At 41.3% G+C, this 5,334-nt stretch overlaps 1 protein-coding gene across 7 annotated transcripts in view; it reads right to left on the bottom strand.

The window, feature by feature from the left end:
- The window catches only part of LSP1 (lymphocyte specific protein 1), an 80,990-nt gene that overhangs the window by 8,265 nt on the left and 67,391 nt on the right, over positions 1–5,334 (bottom strand). The window contains exon 12 of one of the 7 annotated variants that reach the window (XM_067540591.1): positions 2,412–2,728. The exons of the other annotated variants lie outside the window; for them this stretch is intronic. The gene's annotated coding sequence lies outside the window, so the exon portion shown is untranslated. Of the gene's footprint in view, positions 1–2,411; positions 2,729–5,334 lie in introns of those variants that run through there. 7 annotated transcript variants of the gene reach the window in all.

Raw genomic sequence — 5,334 nt, 5'->3', positions numbered from 1 at the left:
CTGCAATATGGAGCCAAGTGTAAGAAAAATATAAATAAAATCCCTCACCTCTAACAACCTTATACTGAGGGTTTAGGTGGTTGTGATAACTGTACACATAGGAGATAGGTCCATATCTGTAGTGTACATATCTGTGGTGCATGCACACCCCTCCACAGCAGGTTGAGAACCCAAGAAGAACAGCTGTATTGCTATATGCAGCTTAATTTAAAATATTCCAATTGGAGAGCAGGCTACAAAACCAGACAAGGGACCCAGGAAAAGCAGTGAAGTGACCTTTAGAAAATCCCCATGCATAGAGTTTTGCATACAGGAAATCAATGGAATTGTAGATTTATTTATAAGTGAATCCCAAACAGTGCAAGCCCAGAAACAGGACAGGTTGTGGCAAGGCAAGTGGCTCCACACTGCCCCATCTAATAGTCCCCCTCTTAGTCTGTAGGATCCAGTTTTTAAAACAGAAAGACGGGTTCAGTTTCTAAGCCACTGAATTCTTGACTTCTTTGCTGGAACCCCTTGGCAGCAGCTTCAATTTCTGGTCACTCAGAACTAGACAAAACTATTTCCCTTCACATAGAACATGGGTGACAGGTTTGTGGTATAATTCATTCTGCTCCCAAACCACTGTTTACTCAGCCCAGAATATAGAATCTCATTAATTTTAAGTTTTTTAATCAATTTGAACTCCCTACAAGTAAAAATTTGAGATTGTAGGTGGTGTGGGGGGAGACCTTTTTTGTTTGCAATGATCAAAGGTTTTACTTTCTGAAATGCTTCTGAGTGCAGTTATTGGATGGGAATTTTCAGAATGATTAGGATTTTGTTTGCTTCAGCTTCTAGGATGCCTCACCAGACACACTTTAATAGGGTCTGAGCTTCAGAGAGTAGACAATCAGCAGTTTCGGGGTGGGGGGAAAAAATCAGACCTCTTTAAAGGTGTTTCATATTGGGTACACAACAACATCAATAGTGACTCTCGGCTGCTCAATCCAGCAGATTTTGGGGATTCTTTTCCCCCCCCAAGTTTAAAAGAGACCACAAGGCTTAGAACAGCATTTCTAGAAAACAAAGTGGGTTTTTTGCAGAGAAATTCAGAAACATCTTTTCTTGCACAGACTAAAACGTTTCCTATAAATGGTAGCATTTACATGGAGCTGTTGTGCTGGATTCAAATGGGGAGCACTGGACTGAATCTCAAGATTCCAAGCTATAGCAGCCCCTCCCTCAGCCCTGCTCCAGTTGAGAGGGTGTCAGCAGTTCCTCTCACTGCCATTTTCAGGCATGGCATGAGGAATTACACAGTACACCCTTAATTAATGAGGTTTTCAGGTGGTTTAGATTTTTTTCACCACAGCAAGCCATCCTGGACATTCATACGGATAACAAAACAAACCAGAGTTATAATAAATGAAACCAAGAGATCTCAAAGCAATATAAGCCTTCAGGGTATGAACCAGCCTCTAGCTAATGGCTGTTAGGAGGAAGTTATCCCTAGGGGCAGGTTATCCTATAATTGATACTAGTCAACAATGCACCAGTAACATTCGTCGGGCTAGTGTTTCCACAAGCAGCCTCCATTCTGCTCTACAAAACGGACAGCACAGGCGACATGGGCATGCACTCACCCTCTGGTCTCCCTGAAGGCTCACCCTAGCCTCCGTCTTCTCCCAAACCTAACCAAGCCCCAATGCAATGCACTATGGCGGGCCCAGCAGTGAGATGGCCAAGGCACACTTTGACAAGGCCTTACAATTAGGATTTTTTAAACCCATCAGTTCTCTAGTGCTGTAGGAGACAAGGACAAATACAAGATGGAAGTGCCTCTGCACTTCCCATGGCTTTCTGACCTTGTATTGCATTTATTTTGATCACAGCTGCTCAAGTGGCTTTTTTATTTTCTAAGTTTTAAGCAACATTACATGGAGATCTGGTTTTTCTGGCTATTTTGGGGGTGGGTTTGTTTTGTGGGTTGTTGGTTTAGTTTTTAATGTTCACAGATGTTTGCATCTGTGACCATACTCACCAGGCTTAGGGAGTGACTCACACAGGGTAAGCATGCAGCTATTTCCACTTCCCTAGTAAGACTGCCTTAAGGAGGAGTATTTCTGCATAGCTAATATAGGATTGGTATGTTTAGTCCCAAAGAGAAATTTGATACCTGCTTCTACAGTCTGTGCCTATGCACAGACTAGAGAGCTGGCTGGAATGTCTCATTCCAAATAGACAGCCTTAAAAACAAAACAAAAATTTTTTGGTTTTCATGAAGTATAGCTTCTGATAAGAAATGAAAACTGAAAATTCTTAGTTTTGAAAAGTCAGAACTCTAGTGTTTGCCCCTGCCCATTTTCCAGTGGCAAAAATGAAGAGACTAAGAAAGGGAAATCCCCAGGGACTTAAAACATTTAGTGTTTGTAAAATAAAAATCTGAAAAATATCTTAAATTGTTCCATGGAAAAAATTGAGAAAATAAGACTTGTTTGGCAAGATGTACTTCCTATTTTTTGAACGAGCTCCAATATAGTACTACATAGATGGTCAGGGAGCTAAGATCTCACGGATACAGAAGGGTGGCTTGCTACAGACAACACTGTACTGTTGAATATGGAGGTAGTTTTCTTTAATTAAAATGTATGTGCAGTTAGGCTGGTATTTTTAGGAATCCAAGACAGTCATGCACCTATATTCCATTGTATTTCAGTGAGATTTGGACATCTAACTCCCGGGAAGTCTGTTGAACAAAAATAAGGCTGGAATTTTTTTTCCCCCAATCGTTTAAAAGCCTTTCCCCATTGCTATTTTGTAGCTAGTGACATATTTAGGAGGTAAGGATTCAGAAATGGCCTGATATATATACAAAACTAATAATGTCACTTAGAGATGAAGTTCAATCAATCAATCTAGTTGCACCAGTACAACCCATAGTGTATGCAGTTATACCGGTATAAAGGTGCCTTATGCTGGTATAGCTTATTCACCTTCTCTTGTAGGAATAGATATTCTGATATAAAAGCACTTTTAGACCAATGTAACTACCTCAGAACTATTGGGTTGTACCATGACTATACCAGCATAGTCAAGGCAATACAACTTTCCAGTTTACATAAGGCTTTGGTCAACAGAAGTCCTACTAAAAAAAAAAAAAATCAAGACAATCCTTTTAAACAGTATTTACTATTCTTCAACTCTTCAAATACGGCACAAGGAGCTTGTCATCCCTAGGAAGTTCAAATACAACCCAATATTCACATGATACAAAACACTACTTCACTGCCAGCAGAGACAGTGGACAAGTAGTGTAACAACTTGTCTGCTGGTCGCAGGCAAGGTTTGGCCATGAACAGTTGAAACAGACACCGAACACATGCTGTCCCTATCTACAGTACACTGACTGCAAAGTCAAATTAGTTAATGACGTATCAAGATAAGAATCTTAAAGTGGCCTAATTTTCTAGCAAAGCCAACTACAAATTGTTGCCAGGAAACCTGTCTCAGGTGAAATCACATTAAACTCAAATATAAAGGGTTCAGGTCACTGATTTTTAAATCTTAAGATAGCGTTTATAACATACAGGTTTGGAATTTTCCTTCCCTGAAAAATACACTGAGAAAGTCTCATTTTAACTCTGCATGACAAGGTTTCCAAATGCCAGCCCCCTTTTTTTTTGTTTGTTTTTTTTAAAGTTTGTTTCAGCATAGTTGCTTTGTGGTGTCATCAATTATTTGCAGTCTCCTGTAATGGTGATCAAGAGTTCAGTCCTTCAACCAGATGCCCTTGATTGGCAGCCCTTTTGTCTGCTAGCATACAGTAGCCTCTTTCTAGTGCCAAAACAAGTTTGCGTCAAAAAAATACCAGAGCTGAGAAGCACAGGAAAAAAAAAAATCTATTTGTTGCCTATTAAGATTAATTCCGCTGCAGCATAGTTGGCGTACGTGAAGGGCACCATAATGACCATTCATAGATCTGCATTATTAGCATCAAGTAGAACAGTTAAAGTTTATTACAGCTGGAGGGTTAGGCCAATTTGGCAAGAGAAGACGAAGTTTCAGTAATTACTGAAACTTCAGCACACATTCTGTCCTATAGTGACAGTGATCCAGGGAACAAGGCAGGTCTCATACAGATGAAAGTGATTGCTTGGTTTAGCACTTTAGAAAGGTGTATGATTGCTTGTTTTCTTACTGTTTCCCCCACCTTACTGCATTTACAATGAAGCCCAGCCTGCTGCATAGACAAAACTTGTAGGGAACTCAGTTTCCATAATGGAAAGTAGACTAGAGCAGGCCACATTGCATTGCTTAGCCCTACAATGCAGAGTGTCAGAGCAGGAAGCAGATACTGTCAATAAAAGGAGGGCTTGTTCCTGGTTTGGAAAGAAAAGATGATGGGTTTCCAGATGAAGCAGGAGACCTTTGGAACTGGCTGTATTTGGAATCTGCACTCTTACTACAGGTCATTTAGAGTCTCCTCAGAGGTAGTTTTGCAATGTATCACGTCCTCTGTTGATCAAGGTTAGCTGACAGGTTGTGGAAAGGGAAGGCAGTAATTAAACCCCTTCAGTGTGTGTTGACATTACTAAGATATTATGTGGTGGCAGCCAATCAGTAACTGTACAAGCCATCACATGGGAGACAGCCTCTTGTTCCATGAGCCTGCAAAGAGGAAGCCACTCAAAAGAGGGGAGTGTGGGAGAGAATGCTCAAGACCTTGCCCTCTTGCACTTTATAGTGAGCCTTCCAGTTGCTTAACAAGCAGCATCCTGGGGCTTCCCAGGCCTCCTTGAGCAGAAAGTCAATGTGAAAGGGAGTTGAGTGATGAGGAAGTGCTAAAACAAGAGGAGAAAAAAATTGGGGTGGGGGAGAAGAGAGACTCAAGGCATGAAGTGGATAGTCACAGAAGCAAGTGAAAGCAAAGGTGAAGCCCAGCACCTGAAACTGTTTCAGCCCTTGTGTCTTTAAGTACCAACATTTGGAGCCAGAGAAAAACTGAGCTGCGATACTGTGGGGCAACAGGACCAAGCCATCACCATTTAAAACTATTGGCTATGGCTGTCCTAGGGGAGGTCTATTCATTACCTATTCTCCTTTGAGGAAGGACTTGAGTGACTCAGACAGGAGTCTAATCCTCCTAGGCAGGTTCAAACTAATGAAGTGGCTTATTTCCCTTGATGCCACTTTAATTGAGTGTCAGGGACTCAGCTAATGAAGTTTGATCTCACTCAGGAGACCCAAGCTCCACAAGGCCAAGCTTGGAACATGAAAGGAGAGTAGAGCAAGGAGAAATCTATATAGGATTAAGAGGATAAGGCATATGATGAAAGCAGAGAGTTGAAGCAG

The sequence above is a fragment of the Emydura macquarii genome, unplaced genomic scaffold (assembly GCF_026122565.2).
Source record: "Emydura macquarii macquarii isolate MOO-44397 ecotype Brisbane River unplaced genomic scaffold, CSIRO-AGI_Emac_v2 contig_587, whole genome shotgun sequence".
NCBI classification, from domain to species: domain Eukaryota; kingdom Metazoa; phylum Chordata; order Testudines; family Chelidae; genus Emydura; species Emydura macquarii.
The sequence above is the reverse complement of the archived record's forward strand: the minus strand, read 5'-3'. Positions and strand labels throughout refer to the sequence as shown.